Raw genomic sequence first — 17,476 nt, forward strand, 5'->3', positions numbered from 1 at the left:
TAAGGTAACCCCCTCATCTCCGGAATCAGCCTAGTGAATCGTCTCTGTACCCCCTCCAAAGCTAGTATATCCTTCCTTAAGTAAGGTGACCAAAACTGCACACAGTACTCCAGGTGCGGCCTCACCAATACCCTGTACAGTTGCAGCAGGACCTCCCTGCTTTTGTACTCCATCCCTCTCGCAATGAAGGCCAACATTCCATTCGCCTTCCTGATTACCTGCTGCACCTGCAAACTAACTTTTTGGGATTCATGCACAAGGACCCCCAGGTCCCTCTGCACCGCAGCATGTTGTAATTTCTCTCCATTCAAATAATATTCCCTTTTACTGTTTTTTTTTCCGAGATGGATGACCTCACATTTTTGACATTGTATTCCATCTGCCAAACCTTAGCCCATTCGCTTAACCTATCTAAATCTCTTTGCAGCCTCTCTGTGTCCTCTACACAACCCGCTTTCCCACTAATCTTGCGTCATCTGCAAATTTTGTTACACTACACTCTGTCCCCTCTTCCAGGTCACCTATGTATATTGTAAACAGTTGTGGTCCCAGCACCGATCCCTGTGGCACACCACTAACCACCGATTTCCAACCCGAAAAGGACCCATTTATCCCGATGATTGCGTCTGCCTCCACCACCCTTTCAGGCAGTGCATTCCAGATCCTAACCACTCACTGCGTAATGTCGCCTTTGGTTCTCTTGCCAATCACCTTATATCTGTGTCCTCTGGTTCTTGACCCTTCCGCCAATGGGAATAGTTTCTCTCTCTCTACTCTGTCCAGACCCCTCGTGATTTTGAATACCTCTGTCAAATCTCCTCTCAACCTTCTCTGCTCTCAGGCGAACAACCCCAGTTTCTCCAGTCTATCCACATAACTGAAGGCCATTATCCCTGGAATCATTCTCAAAAATCTTTTCTTCACCCTCTCTAAGGCCATCACATCCTTCTTAAAGTGCGGTGCCCAGAATTGGACACAGTACTCCAGTTGAGGCCGAACCAATGTTTTATACAGGTTCATTATAACTTCCTTGCTTTTGTACTCTATGCCTCTAATTATGAAGCCCAGGATCCCTTCTGCTTTTTTAGCCACTTTCTCCACCTTCCCCTGTCACATTCAACGATTTGTGCACATATACCCCCTGGTCTCTCTGTTCATGCACCCCCTTTAAGTTTGTACCCTGCTGAAAACCTGTTACATCTCTAATTATTTTCCAGTTCTGAGGAAAGGTCATCGACCTGAAACGTTAACTCTGTTTCCCTCTCCGCAGATGCTGACTGACCCGTTGAGTATTTCCAGCATTTTCTGTATTTATTTCAGATTTCCAGCATCCGCAGTAATTCACTTTTGGAGTAAGAACACCTTCCTGGTTATTGCCCAGCTTTTTACCTTGTGACTTTGTTCAACACTTGGGCTGGACCTGTTGGTTTCGACCCGAGCTAACCGTACTTTGTAAACGCAGAGAGCTCTGCTGAAGTTTCTTGGCTCTATTTCCAAAGAGAAAGCAAAAAAAATGGAAAACACTCGGACATTCATGCGAAGAGAACTATTTCAGGATTTAGCGGTGGGGGTCTGACTGATGCAGACACAAAAGCATCCAAACAATTTGTCTGTGAAATTGCATTTGAAAGATTCTATCATCCCTCTCTTCATCACAGAAGACATCAGCCATATTACAACCGCTATTCATATCGCCTTTTCACAGCATTCTGGAATATCTGATGCGGCTATTGTAGTTGAATAGAGAACCTCTATTTCCCCACCAGATAAAGGATGGCGTGCTTTTGCTTGTATGAATGTAACAGATCAAAGAGTTTGCACACAGCTTCAAAAGAGAGGCAGTGAGTGGTACTATCAACAGATCTTCAGACAAGATGTGAATGAAATGCCCAAATATCCTACTTTTTTTTTAGTTCTATCACTGACTTTTATCTGGCATTATTCAATTATTTTTTGGTGGTAGCTTTGAACGTGTCCATTTTGCTCAGGAGCCATGGCCCTGTATTGACGTCACGAACTGAGTTTACGTGCTTTTAGTGGTGGCAGTGCCAGCTGATTTAATTCTCAATCAGGAGACCCATTTGCTGATGAATTATATTCGCGCTTGGACAGCCTTAGATTGCAAGTTTTCACTGGTGAGGGAGTAGGGGTAGAAACAAAATTGTGAGGAGAGAGGGCTATCCGATGGAATATTTTAAGGGCATATATGCCGGGGGGAAATTTTCCGGGCTTGTCCTGCTCCCTCCCTGTAACTTCCGCAGAAATTCGGCAGATACCACGAATGGGAGAGGGCCTGAGGAATTTCCCAGCACGAGGTTACTTCACAGAGCACACTGATTAACAAGTTCACATGGAATTCCTCTATTAATACAGATATTAACCCATCCAAAGGCAAAGCACGATAACAGCTAGCGTCAAAGCACTTGGGCACAAAGACTAAGGAATCATGCCTGAGGGATTCAGAGAAACTTTTGACCATGAAATGGTCTGTGCCGACGTAAATCAGTGTACACACTGAGGGCTGTAGTGGCAACAACAACTTGTATTTATATAGCACCTTTAACGTAGTGAAACGTCCTAAGGTGCTTCACAGGAGTACTATGAGACAAAAAAATTGACACCGTATAAGTTGAAATTAGCGCAGGTGACCACAAGCTTGGTCAAAGAGGTATGTTTTAAGGATCGTCTTGTCGGGGGAAAGAGAGGTAGAGAGGGGGAGATGTTTAGGGAGGGAATTCCAGAGCTTTGGGCTTAGGCAACAGAAGGCACGGCCACCAATGGTGGAGTGATTATAATCAGGAATGGTCAAGAGGGCATAATTTGAGGAGCGCAGATATCTCAGGGAGTTGTGGGGCTGGAGGAGATTACAGAAATAGGGAAGCAGGTGGAAGTAGAGGAAAAGACAGATAACTCTCAAGGTGCCACCAGTCCTTTGCCCGATGTTGCCACAAATGAAAGCTGCATAGACCCAAGAGCCAGTTGCTGCCGCAGGTCCTGGGAGATTCAGGCTGCTGTCTTTCAGGATCTGCTCACTACCGTTAGACCAGCCATTGCGCTGATCAGCGGGGTCACAGATCTAGAGCCCAGTGCAATGGTGAGCTCTGGGGACCACCTGTAGCGATGCAGCCAGTGGTGGTTTCCTGTTCAGAGCGAGCAGCCGTGCGACGAGGCCCATCTCGATCCCGTGTCACATATAATCGGAAAAACGCAGGGCCGTTGATGTCAGTGGATGCAAATCAACGGGTTGTGCAGGTTTCCAATGTGTGTTGCATCACAAAATGTACCACATGAAATAAATCTTCAGCAACTCGCATATTCCACATTGATGAAAGGACTTGCATTTATATAGAGCCTTTCACGGCCACTGGATGTCTCAAAGCGCTTTACAGCCAAGGAAGTACTTTTTGGAGTGTAGTCACTGTTGTAATATAGGGAAGTTTGATAAACAGTTGATAAGTTTTCAAAAATATTTTTTAACATAGAGTCTATGTAGTAATATTTACTTGCAGGGGCATAGGAAAAAATGCAATCAGGATAACAATGCTAAGTGGAGGCTCTGCCTTTGACTCGAGTGTTCTCGACTCCATTCCACAGCATGCTACCCACCACCACCTCAGTAAAACCCCAACATTGCTCGAGGTAGAAAAAGTCATAAGACAGCTTAAGAACAACAAGGCTACAGGAGCGGATGGAATCCTTGCTGAGGCACTGAAGTATGGCAGAGAGGCACTGTTGGTGTGAATACATGACCTCATCTCTCTCATCTGGAGGGAGGAGAGCATGCCGGGAGACCTCAGAGATGCAGTGATCGTGACCATCTTTAAAAAAGGGGACAAGTCCGACTGCGGCAACTACAGAGGAATCTCCCTGCTATCAGCCACTGGGAAAGTCGTCGCTAGAGTCCTCCTCAACCGTCTTCTTCCCGTGGCTGAGGAGCTCCTCCCGGAGTCACAGTGCGGATTTCATCCCCTACGGGGCACAATGGACATAATTTTTGCAGCGGACAGCTACAGAAAAAATGCAGGGAGCAGCACCAGCCCTTATACATGGCCGTCTTCGACCTTACAAAGGCCTTTGACACAGTCAGCCGCGAGGTTCTATGGAGCATCCTCCTCCGTTTTGGATGACCCCAAAAGTTCGTCATCATCCTCCGCCTGCTCCACGATGACATGCAGGCCGTGATCCTTACCAACAGATCCATTACAGACCCAATCCACATCCGGACCGGGGTCAAACAGGGCTGCGTCATCGCCCCAACCCTCTTCTCAATCTTCCTCACTGCCACGCTCCACCTCACAGCTGGAGTGGGACTAAAATACAGAACCAGTGGGAAACTGTTCAACCTTCGCCGCCTCCAGGCCAGGTCCAAGACCACCCCAACCTCTGTCGTCGAGCTACAGTACGCGGATGACGCCTGCGTCTGCGCACATACAGAGGCTGAATTCCAGGACATAGTCGACGTATTTACTGAGGCGTACGAAAGCATGGGCCTTACGCTAAACATCCGTAAGTCAAAAGTCCTCCAGCAGCCTGTCCTCACCACACAGCATTGCCCCCAGTCATCAAGATCCAAAGCGCGGCCCTGGACAACATGGACCATTTCCCATACCTCGGTAGCTTCTTATCAACAAGAGCAGACATTGACGGCGAGATTCAACACCGCCTCCAGTGCGCCAGTGCAGCCTTCGGCCATCTGAGGAAAAGAGTGTTTGAAGACTCGGCCCTCAAAGCTGCCACCAAGCTCATGGTCTACAGGGCTGTAGTAATACCCTTCCTCCTATATGGCTCAGAGACATGGACCATGTACAGTAGACACCTCAAGTCGCTGGAGAAATACCACCAACGATGACCCCGCAAGATCCTACAAATCCCCTGGGAGGACAGACAAACATCAACATTAGCATCCTCGCCAACATCCCCAGCATTGAAGCACTGACCACACTTGATCAGCTCCGCTGGGCAGGCCACATCGTTCGCAAGCCAGACACGAGACTCCTTCATGGCAAACGAGCCAAAGGTGGGCAGAGGAAACCTCACAGGGACAACCTGAAAGCCTCCCTAAAAAAGTGCAACATCCCCACTGACACCTGGGAGTCCCTGGTCAAAGACTGCCCTAAGTGAAGAAAGTGCATCCGGGAGGGCACTGAGCACCTCGAGTCTCATCGCCGAGAGCATGCAGAAACCTAAAGCAGGCAGCGGAAAGAGCGTGCGGCAAACCAGACTCCCCACCCACCCTTTCCCTCAACGACTATCTGTCCCACCTGTGACAGGGACTGTGTTCTCATATTGGACTATTCAGCCACCTAACGACTCATTTTTTAAGAGTGGAAGCAAGTCTTCCTCGATTCCAAGGGTCTGTCTATGATGACGACATGGTTACAATGCCTTAGTGCATAACTCCCATGTGTGCTCGCTCTCATGTACTGAGCAATTTAAAGGCCTTTAGTGGGTAAGCTAGAAAGTGGCAGTGAGGATGTGTATGGAGATGTGTGTTGTAATGTATCTATCTGTGAGCATGTTCACAGGTTTGTGCAGCTGTTGCATTGTGAGTGGCTTAGCCAGTCACGTGATGTTCACAAGACTCAATAAAACCCCAGTCAGTTGGGTCTAGGCTATCCATGATGAGGTATGCAGTTGTGAACCTAGTGGATGAACTGGTAATGTGTAATGTGATTGTTAAACCTTTGGAATAAACCAACTAGTTCTTAATAACAATGTATTGCTATGAATTCTTAAGCAAGAACCCTTGAAGAAAATACATTACATTTGTAAATTACAACGTTTCATGCTCTCTAGTCAGGATAGCGTCAACAAAATTAGCCCAAATTGGTAGATTTTATTTTTCTTAAAAACAAAAAAGTTCTCAAAACTTTGGAACATGATCTTGAAGTTTTCCTAATAAAAGCAAGTTTACAATGAAGCAAAAATGTGCTATTTCCCCAAATGCAGCCTCATAGGTATTTTTCCTTTCCCAACTTCAATTCAAGGCACAACGCAGAATCCTGTTGGTATTTAACGATAAAATAATGGACCAGTATAAAGCCACTTAAATAAATGATGTTACTTATTTTTCAACAGAGTTCAAGGCCCAAAATTCTTGTTTGAATTGAGAGAGGTATTGATCCCTTTAAGCATGAAGGGTTGTCTTTCCAGTTCGTGCATCTGGAGAGGAGAGGCTTACACATTCCAAGTGATGGTAACTGGTTACTCATATATATCTTTCTCTTTTTCCCACTAGACTGTGTCATGTCAGCGAAAGTTCAGTGGGCAGCACCCTTGCTTCTGAGTCAGAAGGTTGTAGGTTCAAGTCCCACTCCAGAGACTTGAACACATAAATCTAGGCTGGCACTCCAGTGCAGTGCTGAGGGAGCGCTGCACTGTCGGAAGTGCTGTCTTTTAGCTGGGACATTAAACCGAGGCTCTGTCTGCCCTCTCAGGTGGATGTTAAAGTACCCATGGCACTATTGGAAGAAGACTGTCCCTGGCCAACATTTATTTCTCAACCAACACCTAAAGCAGACGATATGGTCATTTATTTCATTGCTGTTGGTGGGAACTTGTGTATGCAAATTGGATGCCATGTTTACCTGCATTACAACAGTGATTCCACTTCAAGAGCTACTTAAATTGGTTAGTGTAATGTCTGTAGCGCCACACCGTGGACTCCTGGGGCACTGCAACCAGTGCTGTTTATAATCGAGGCCAGGTCACCTGACTGGTGACTTCTGGAAGATTCTGCCATCTTAAGGCTGTGTGTGTGTGCTGTGAGCTCTCTGGAAATATCAGAGTTGTAAAGCACTTTGGGGCATCCTGAGGTCGTGAAAGAAGCTATATAAATGCAAGCCTTTTCTTTTCTCCTTTCTTTGTGCCTATTTAGGTCAGGTTGTCTAAGGAGAATTGCTGCCAGTTGCTAATACATAGAAATATTATCAGTAGGTTCTTTTTGGAGATGTTACTTATGATGATCTGATAGCTAGACCCACACTGCACCGCTAAGCTTCATCCCTGTTTTGTGAGGCTATTTGTGCTTGTACCTGTAATGTATTTGCTTCATGGGTTCTTTGCTTAAGAATTCATAGCAACACATTTGCTGTAAAGAGCTAGCTGGTTTATTAGCAAAGGTTTAACAATCAAACTGAACATTACCGGTTCATCCACTAGACTCACAACTGCATGCCTCATCGTGGAGAACCTGAACTCACTTAACCGGGGTTTTATTGAGTCTTGTGAACACCACATGACTGGCTAAGCCACTCACAGTGCAACAGCCTATTAGCATGCTCACAGGTGCATACATTATTGTAGTGTCTCTGCACCTTGTTACAAACTCACGCGAGGCATGTATATATCAGACACGGTCACTCTGTGACCTTCACTTTATTCCCAGGACCAAAGAGTGCTGACCCTGGGTGGGACCTCCCCTTTTATACCTGGAAGCCCAGATGAGGAGTGTCTCCCGCAAGCTCACCCCCTGTGGTCAGGGTGTGCATTTCAGGGGTACAGGTACAATGTGCATGAGTTACAGCTACATACTTATTGTCATTGCAAGATGGTGAAACACATGACAATTATAGCACCATATGCTTTGATGTGAATCTTATTACAGCTTGTATAAAAATGAAGAGCTTGTGGTGTTACCTCTTGGTAGCTTGCATTCCCTTTAGGGCTTGTGGTCCCATTTAGGACTTAAGTTGCATCATGGTTCGATAAAGATTCATTTTGTCCACGATACAAGTAAAAAAAAATGTTTTTAATAAGCGGTAATTTGATTACCAACAATCCCAATTGCAAGATGGCCCAGGATCATTTCTAAAGGTGATCAGTGGACAAGTGGAGCAGCAGAGAGTACAAAGCGGTGTATCAACTTCAGTCACATCATTATAGGGCTGATTTTCTGATTGGGCTCTCCGGGGTATGTAGATCCCCTTGCAGGGAGAGCTGCTCAGGGAAAAGCAGGGAGGTCCTGCTGCAACTGTACAGGGTATTGGTGAGGCCGCACCTGGAGTACTGCGTGCAGTTTTGGTCACCTTACTTAAGGAAGGATATACTGGCTTTGGAGGGGGTACAGAGACGATTCACTAGGCTGATTCCAGAGATGAGGGGGTTACCTTATGATGATAGATTGAGTAGACTGGGTCTTTACTCGTTGGAGTTCAGAAGGATGAGGGGTGATCTTATGGAAACATTTAAAATCATGAAAGAGATAGACAAGATTGAGGCAGAGAGGTTGTTTCCACTGGTCGGGGAGACTAGAACTAGGGGGCACAACCTCAAAATACGGGGCAACCAATTTAAAACCGAGTTGAGAAGGAATATCTTCTCCCAGAGGGTTGTGAATCTGTGGAATTCTCTGCCCAGGGAAGCAGTTGAGGCTAGCTCATTGAATATATTCAAATCACAGATAGATAGATTTTTAACCAATAAGGGAATTAAGGGTTATGGGGAGCGGGCGGGTAAGTGGAGCTGAGTCCACGGCCAGATCAGCCATGATCTTGTTGAATGGCGGAGCAGGCTCGAGGGGCTAGATGGCCTACTCCTGTTCCTAATTCTTATGTTCTTATGTTATGTTCTTATGTCTATAAGTTCCCCTCCTGGGATTTCCATCAATATAAATCTACGGCTACGCATCCATGGCATCACGACCAGTGCCCCTCATAAAGACAAATGTAGGTCCCCTGCAGTCAGAATCAGGGGAAGTCATAACGGGGAACAAAGAAATGGCGGACCAATTGAACAAGTACTTTGGTTCGGTATTCACGAAGGAGGACACGAACAACCTTCCGGTTATAAAAGGGGTCGGGGGATCTAGTAAGGAGGAGGAACTGAGGGAAATCCTTATTAGCCGGGAAATTGTGTTGGGGAAATTGATGGGATTGAAGGCCGATAAATCCCCAGGGCCTGATGGACTGCATTCCAGAGTACTTAAGGAGGTGGCCTTGGAAATAGTGGATGCGTTGACAGTCATTTTCCAACATTCCATTGACTCTGGATCAGTTCCTATGGAGTGGAGGGTAGCCAATGTAACCCCACTTTTTAAAAAAGGAGGGAGAGAGAAAACAGGGAATTATAGACCGGTCAGCCTGACATCGGTAGTGGGTAAAATGATGGAATCAATTATTAAGGATGTCATAGCAGTGCATTTGGAAAGAGGTGACATGATAGGTCCAAGTCAGCATGGATTTGTGAAAGGGAAATCATGCTTGACAAATCTTCTGGAATTTTTTGAGGATGTTTCCAGTAGAGTGGATAAGGGAGAACCAGTTGATGTGGTATATTTGGACTTTCAGAAGGCGTTCGACAAGGTCCCACACAAGAGATTGATGTGCAAAGTTAGAGCACATGGGATTGGGGGTAGTGTACTGACATGGATTGAGAACTGGTTGTCAGACAGGAAGCAAAGAGTAGGAGTAAATGGGTACTTTTCAGAATGGCAGGCAGTGACTAGTGGGGTACCGCAAGGTTCTGTGCTGGGGCCCCAGCTGTTTACACTGTACATTAATGATTTAGATGAGGGGATTAAATGTAGTATCTCCAAATTTGCGGATGACACTAAGTTGGGTGGCAGTGTGAGCTGCGAGGAGGATGCTGTGAGGCTGCAGAGCGACTTGGATAGGTTAGGTGAGTGGGCAAATGCATGGCAGATGAAGTATAATGTGGATAAATGTGAGGTTATCCACTTTGGTGGTAAAAACAGAGAGACAGACTATTATCTGAATGGTGACAGATTAGGAAAAGGGGAGGTGCAAAGAGACCTGGGTGTCATGGTACATCAGTCATTGAAGGTTGGCATGCAGGTGCAGCAGGCGGTTAAGAAAGCAAATGGCATGTTGGCCTTCATAGCAAGGGGATTTGAGTACAGGGGCAGGGAGGTGTTGCTACAGTTGTACAGGGCATTGGTGAGGCCACACCTGGAGTATTGTGTACAGTTTTGGTCTCCTAACCTGAGGAAGGACATTCTTGCTATTGAGGGAGTGCAGCGAAGGTTCACCAGACTGATTCCCGGGATGGCGGGACTGACCTATCAAGAAAGACTGGATCAACTGGGCTTGTATTCACTGGAGTTCAGAAGAATGAGAGGGGACCTCATAGAAACATATAAAATTCTGACGGGGTTAGACAGGTTAGATGCAGGAAGAATGTTCCCAATGTTGGGGAAGTCCAGAACCAGGGGTCACAGTCTAAGGATAAGGGGTAAGCCATTTAGGACCGAGATGCGGAGGAACTTCTTCACCCAGAGAGTGGTGAACCTGTGGAATTCTCTACCACAGAAAGTTGTTGAGGCCAATTCACTAAATATATTCAAAAAGGAGTTAGATGAGGTCCTTACTGCTAGGGGGATCAAGGGGTATGGCGAGAAAGCAGGAATGGGGTACTGAAGTTGAATGTTCAGCCATGAACTCATTGAATGGCGGTGCAGGCTAGAAGGGCCGAATGGCCTACTCCTGCACCTATTTTCTATGTTTCTATGTTTCTATGAGCAGGAAGGCCGGATCAAAGAATCGACTTCACGTTTGGATGTCAAAATGATGCAAGGCAAACCAAGACAGAAAGGTTACGTCCCAGTGCATCTTCAGTGGAACCTCGATTATCTGGACGCTGCAATGCCTGGATAAATTTTTTATGGCAGTATGGAACGGTGACACATTTCACTCTCCCTGATAGATGACCAGGTAAGAAAAATAAAACCATAAACAAAATAGTTTGTCTTTACAGGAGGATAAAATAAGGGCAAATTCGACAAGGCCATACTCCTAGAGCAGAGCCTGGGTCAGAGATAGGTGAAGAACACTGCATCCCAAATCCCTGGCCCGCACCCCACTGCAGGAAATCAGCCTCACTGAATTTGCCATTTTACTTCAACACATGCACCAACATTATGTGCTAGACTTTCCAATAGGTGGCTAAGGTCCAAAAAAATGGGCCATGTTCCAGCAATGTGGGACGTCTCGGCCTTGCACATCGCCCATTTTTTTTTTTGCGTTTTTCCACTCGGCCTTACCCTGGTGATGTCAAATGGGTGATCTGATTTTTCGGCAAATTCACGATCACCCAAAGCAAACGGAAGTCAAACGGAAGTCATAGAAAATAAAAGCTTCCCTAGCAACACTATTGTGCGCATGTGTGGGATTTTCTTTTGTGGTTGATTTTTTTGGCCGCGTTTTGAGAGGTCAGGGGTCATCGCACATGCTCAGAAGCACAGGGAGGGTCAGAGAGAGAGAGAAGGAGAGAGGCTTGTGTGTTTATGTGGTTAGTGCTTATATTTAAACATAAAAACTGACAAATCTGATAAATCTTTTGATTTTTTTTTGAATTTCAAATCATTAAAATTAATATTATATATTTAACAGTATTTTAGTTTGAGATACTGCAATATATACAAAATAATGGAAATGCAGGGAGAAAGTGAAAGGAGAAGGGCCAAACCCTTTAGCGAGGAGGCCAACGAGGCTCTCGTAAATATTGTGAGTACAAGGTGGGAGGACTTGACACAGGGTGGGCATAGGATACCTCCACCTCATGCATATCGGAGAATATAGTGTGAGAATGCCGATGTATAACATTGGTATCAAACGAAGTGCGGACTCCAGACCAGTTCCGTAAGAGTTGCATTTAATATTTAAAATCATACATATGTATTATTTAAATGATGTTTGTAAATTTTAATGAGAATCTTCAATGTCATTTCTTTATAGTATAAAATAATTAAATTGGGAATTAATTTATGCACCCTAACACTAAGTTGAATCTTATAGTATGAAAAATTATTCATATGCAATGCAATGCTAATTTTTAACTGAACATTTAAATCTGTCAGTCTTAAATGTTTATTGCCAAGTCCATTAGCTTATACCGTGCAATGTTATCTTATTATTTACAGAAAAAGATATCTATCAACTGTTCAGAGCAAAGGAGGACAGGTGGCAGCTCCGCTACGGTCCATATACTGAATCAATACGAGGAGCTTGCGGTGGCCTTGGTGGGGCCTGAAAGCCGTTCAGTCACAATCCGTGGTGTGGCCGAACCCATTCTTGAGTCTCGTGAGTAATGGGAACTGTGCACTGTGTCAAACATTATTGAATACATACTAAAAATATCGTAGTTACGCATGTAATGTTATGCAATTATAATGCAATAATTTTGATGTACTCTTGATCTACGAATGAGGCCATGTTAGCCCTGGTGAACCCTTGTGCATAATGGGGTTTTGAAAAGTATTCTAATGCTTTGGGTTATTGAAATATTGATATGTATTGTTGTAAGTTGTTTAGAAATTTCGTTCATCTTTCTAAGGTCAAGTATCCGTAGAGTCAGTGGAGACATCCACTACTCCCGAGCCTTCAAATACCTCGCAGGAGGAAGAGGAGGAACTGCTGACTCATGTTGAGCAAGAGCAAGAGGAGGAGGAGGAGGAGGAAGACGATGAAATTGTTTTTGTGGGGGGGGAGGTGCGGAACAACCTGCGGCCATCTCTTTTGAGATGGATGATGCACCGGGACCAAGCGGTGAGCAGGTGGTGACGCCAAGATGCATAATGTTGCAAACACCGACCCCACGGAGGTCCGGTCAGCGGGGTGAGCAATCGCCTATCATGGAGGGCCAGACGGAGAGCTTATTATCCCCGTGCAGGGAGACGGTTGCGATTGGTCGCGACCTTATCCAGGGTTTCGCGTGTTTCTCTGCAAACTGGAGCCAGTTCTCCGTGAACTGGAGCCAGTTTCCAGCAACCTGGAGCGAGTTTGGCACAAACTTCTCCAACTGGTCTTCTGAGCAAGCACAGACTGCACTGGAGACATTGGAGGTCATTCAGCAGCAGACAGCCGCAACCAATGCCCTACCGCATGCTGGCTGGACACGGCGCTGCACCCGAAGGTGTCGTGTCAGCTCGTAGCGAGACCCCGAGCACGCAAGCGAATATGGAGGACACAGTTCCTCCTGACTCGGAAGTGGAGCCTCAGGCTTCTGCTTCCAATCTGTCACCTGCCGTCACACACTGCACGACGACTTTGTGTCGGTCTGCGTAGACCAAAACGGGTGGGTGGGGTACGAACACGGGGTGGGACAGGACCTGGAGGGAAACGTGGCTGCAGGTAGGGAGGGAGAAGTGGTTTTCAAAAGTTTCATGTTCAATGTTCAATGTTTAACTGTTAATTCTTATTTTGTTAATTGTTAACGTTTTGGGGATTTGAGGGAAGGGAGGGTTGGTGCGGGAGGTTGGAGGGTGGGTGTTGTTAGATAGTTTATTAAAAATTCTTTTTCTATCTTTGTTAATAAAAAAAGTCTTTAATTCAACTAATTTTGTGTCTTCTCTCTAAGTTACATTAGTTATCAAATTTACAGTTGTTCATCCATATTTGTTTATTCTTTTATGATATCAGTACTTTACTTAAACTTAAACTTTATTTAAGCTAAGCACAAATTCCGATGATAGGCCAGTGCAGGCAAGACAACAAGGAAACCCCACGCAAATGAAACTTTTAATTAACCCTAACTGTAAATCAACATTTGAATATCCACTTTTAGTGAGTGGAATCCCTTTCTGTTACGAAAAACCTCCGCGTTCTTTAAGGGTGCTTTGAGGGCAATGTGCATGTAGTCTATTGTTCCCTGCACCTTGGGGAAGTCTGCTATTCTCGAGAAACCCAAAGCCCTCTCGGTCTGTGCCTCCCTGGTCATTGTGAAGCTTATGAAGTCCATCCACGAGTGTAAAGGGCTTCAATCACCTGCTAAATACAGCAGTGCATAGTGTGCTGAGAGATATGGCAGATGTCAACCGCTGAAGCCTGAAAAGATCCCGATGCGTAGAAGGCTAGGGCAGCAGTAACCTTCACCTCAACCGACAGTACGTTCTGATGGTGCTGGAAGGCAGCAGATCACCCTTGACTAGTTGACATATCTCATCGATGACCTCCTTCCAGAACCACAGCCTCCTGAGCCAAGCATTTTCAGACAAGTTAGCTTTTCTTAGTACCTTCGTTGGCTGTACGGTCTCTTCCTCTGTCTTCGTCTCCGTCTACACATTACTGTGCCACCTCTTCGATTGATCCTTTCAGTAACCAGTGTGTGAGCAGTTGCAATTAAAGGCAGGGAAAGCTTAGGCCCCAAGATAACTATCAATAATTACTTTAATTAATTTTAATAATCTCTCTACTCTATACTCTCTAATCACTGTACTCTGCACTCTCTATGCTGTATACCAGTCAGTTTGATAGGCCCCAACAATATCAGTAAATAACTTCACTATGTAAAAGCTATTTACAAAATAATTTCAACATATAAAACCTTTTTTCTGAAAATAACTTGATAATACCTCTTTATATTCCCTGTTCCAATATTTGGAGTACAATTATCTTTAAATTAACTCTCTAAATAACTCACAACTAATCCTCCACCCTGCCTCTGAAGTTCAAAATGGCGTCCGTAGTGCCCATTATCCTTCTCTTCGGCCCAGAAAAAGCAACTATTTCTCAGCACTGTTTTGGGCCTTACATCGGCCCAGCGAAGTGTATGCTAGGTGCTGAAACTTGGGATGGGCCTTGTGTGGGCTATCATTTTGGCGATCATCTTGGCGATCAAAGTGGAAACTTAGGCACCTGTTTTTCCGGCGATGTTTTGGGCCGAGTTTCCACTTTTTGCTCAAAATGGGCGATAGAGGTCCATTTTGGGCGATAGGTGGGCCATATGAAGTGGAAAGTCTAACCCATATGAAGCGATCAACATGAAATTGTAAATATTTCACACTGGGCAGAGCTCAATGATTCCCAAAGTGATGATGACACTCACCTAAACTTTGGAATTCGAGGCGTGATTCTGTGAGCTGGCAATCCAAGCATGGAGCAGGTTGCACAGGCAGTGCACCCTGGAAAAATCACAGGTGGGCAGCCCTTGATTTGGAAGTGGCCATCACTGCGGGGGAGGGTGAAATGCCCTCTCTGCTTTCATAACAGTCAAAATGGAAGGCACATTACTGAGGATGTGCAAGCTTCTCATGTGTTTTCGAGGGTCAGCTGTGGCTCAGTGGGTAGCACTCTTGCCTCTGAGTCAGAAGGTTGTGGGTTCAAGTCACCCTCCAGAGATTTGAGCACGTAAATCTAGGCTGACACTCCAGTGCAGCGCTGAGGGAGCGCTGCACTGTCGAAGGTGCCATCTTTCAGATGAGTTGTTAAACCGAAGCTCCATCTGCTCTCTCAGGTGGACGTAAAAGATCCCATGGCACTATTATGAAGAAGAGCAGGGGAGTTATCCCCGGTGTCCTGGTCAATATTTATCCCTCAATCAACATTCAAAAATTTACCTGGTCATTATCACATTGCTGTTTGTGGGAGCTTGCTTGTGCGCAAATTGGCTGCCGCATTTCCCACATTACAACAGTGACTACATTTCAAAAGTACTTCATTGGCTATAAAGTCCTTTGAGACATCCGGTGGTCGTGAAAGGCGCTATATAAATCCAAGTCTTTGTTTCTCAGTGTTTCAAGTTAAATGCCCTTATTTCGAATCCGATATGTAGAAGGTACTCGAGATGAGGGACTTCTGTTATGTGGGGAGGCTGGGGTTGTTCTCCTTACAGCGGAGAAGGTTAGGAGATTTGATAAGAGGTGTTCAAAATCATGAAAAGGTTTTGACAAGAGTGAATAAGCAGAAACTGTTTCTACTGGCAGAAGGATCGATAACCAGAGGACAGAGGTTTAAAGTAATTGGCAAAAGCACTAGAGGCAACATGAGGGAAAACATTTTTACGCAGCGAGTTGTTACGATCTGGAACGCGCTGCCTGAAGGGCAGTGGAAGCAGATTCAATAGTAACTTTCAAAAAGAATTGGATAAATATTTGAAGGGAAACACATTGCAGGGGAGTGGGACTAATTGAACAGGCATGATGAGCGAAATAGCCTCCTTCTGTGCTGTATCATTCTATGAACTGCTTTTCCTTTAGTCTTGTTATTTGAGTCAACAGTTTAAAGCACAGAGAAACAATTGTACTTCTGTCAGCAATGTTCCCATGAGAGGGCAAACTCTGATGATAAGGGGAAAGAGCTTGCCTTCCTGTCCATTTTGAAGTAATGCTAATCCAGTTCTGGGCTCAGAAATTACAGAACATCATTCATTATTAAGTTTGGCTGCCAATCCCTTAATCTTCATGTTACAGTATCTTCTTCAATATACACTGGCGGCACTAATGATAACTTACTGCAAGCAAGATATTATGTCCATCAAGGTGGGGGAAGCCAGCAGAGGAGACAATAATATTATTCTACTTTTGTACCCTGTGTCAGCTCTCCCAGGTCAGGCACAACATGGTCAAATCCCAACGTTCCACTACTCTGGGAGTAGAGCTAGCCCTCAATCCTCAGAGGAACAGCTCCTCCTGTGTCAGCGCTATTTCTCATATGAGCCACCTTTGTGCAGCCTCAAACTCAGTCGAGAGCAATTATTTGGGCTGGAGGGCCACTTAGCAAGTTTCGGTGAGCTGTTGAGGGCTTCCCACCAATGTTCCCCCGAAGGCGCGTGGTTGCACCATCTCACAACAGGCGCACGGTCCCGCGCAGGCCGCTCCCCGGCTCCTGCTGCAGGAAGAGATACTGTGCACGCGCGGCTGCATCGTGGCCAGGCCGCGCAGCAAACTTAAAGGGATCGTGCGAAAAAAAATTGAGGGAACATTACATAAACATAAATTCAGATAGTAGTCAGAAGCTATCGTACATCATCATCATAGGCAGTCCCTCGGAATCGAGGAAGACTTGCTTCCATTCTAAAATTGAGTTCTTAGGTAGCTGAACAGTCAAATACAGGAATTACAGTCTCTGTCATAGGTGGAACAGACAGTCGTTGAGGGAAGGGGTGGGTGGGACTGGTTTGCCGCATGCTCTTTCCACTGCCTGCGCTTGGTTTCTGCATGCTCTCAGCGATGAGACACATGTATTGGATACTGCCTAGAAATGAATCAAAGATAAAAGTTCATAATGTGGTGGTATCTTCTGGTCTCTGTAAATCAGTGCTGTGAGATAGAACTGTACCCTCTTTGGTGCCTGTGTCAGCATCAATTCCCCACCTCAGTCATCCTTATGCCCCTCTGCAAAGATTACTAATGCCGTCCCAATTGGTACCAGATGGAAACGCCCCTGCCGTCGTACTCTGTATACCGGGAGAGGAAAGATGTAGCTTCGGTAAAAGAGTTGTGGCGATGAGCAGCCATGACTCCATTCTAAAATGGATAGGGCATATTCGAGGATGCAGTGCATTCTGGGTACGGATGTCTGCCATTGTGGCCCAGAGTGAGGGAACGGATCCTTTTAAGATTGGGCCAGGGAGAATCACTTTTGCGAATTATTAATTTGAATGAAGTAGTACTATGGTTTTTCCTTGGCTGCACTTCGGGTCCGTCTCTGACGTATGAGGAGTGAAGGTGGATAGATGAATGTCTAACTCGAGCTCCAGCTCACGTTCTATTTCTGTCCCATCCAGCGGCCGGATAGAATGA

Source organism: Pristiophorus japonicus, chromosome 21, assembly GCF_044704955.1.
Source record: "Pristiophorus japonicus isolate sPriJap1 chromosome 21, sPriJap1.hap1, whole genome shotgun sequence".
Classification (NCBI taxonomy): Eukaryota; Metazoa; Chordata; class Chondrichthyes; family Pristiophoridae; genus Pristiophorus; species Pristiophorus japonicus.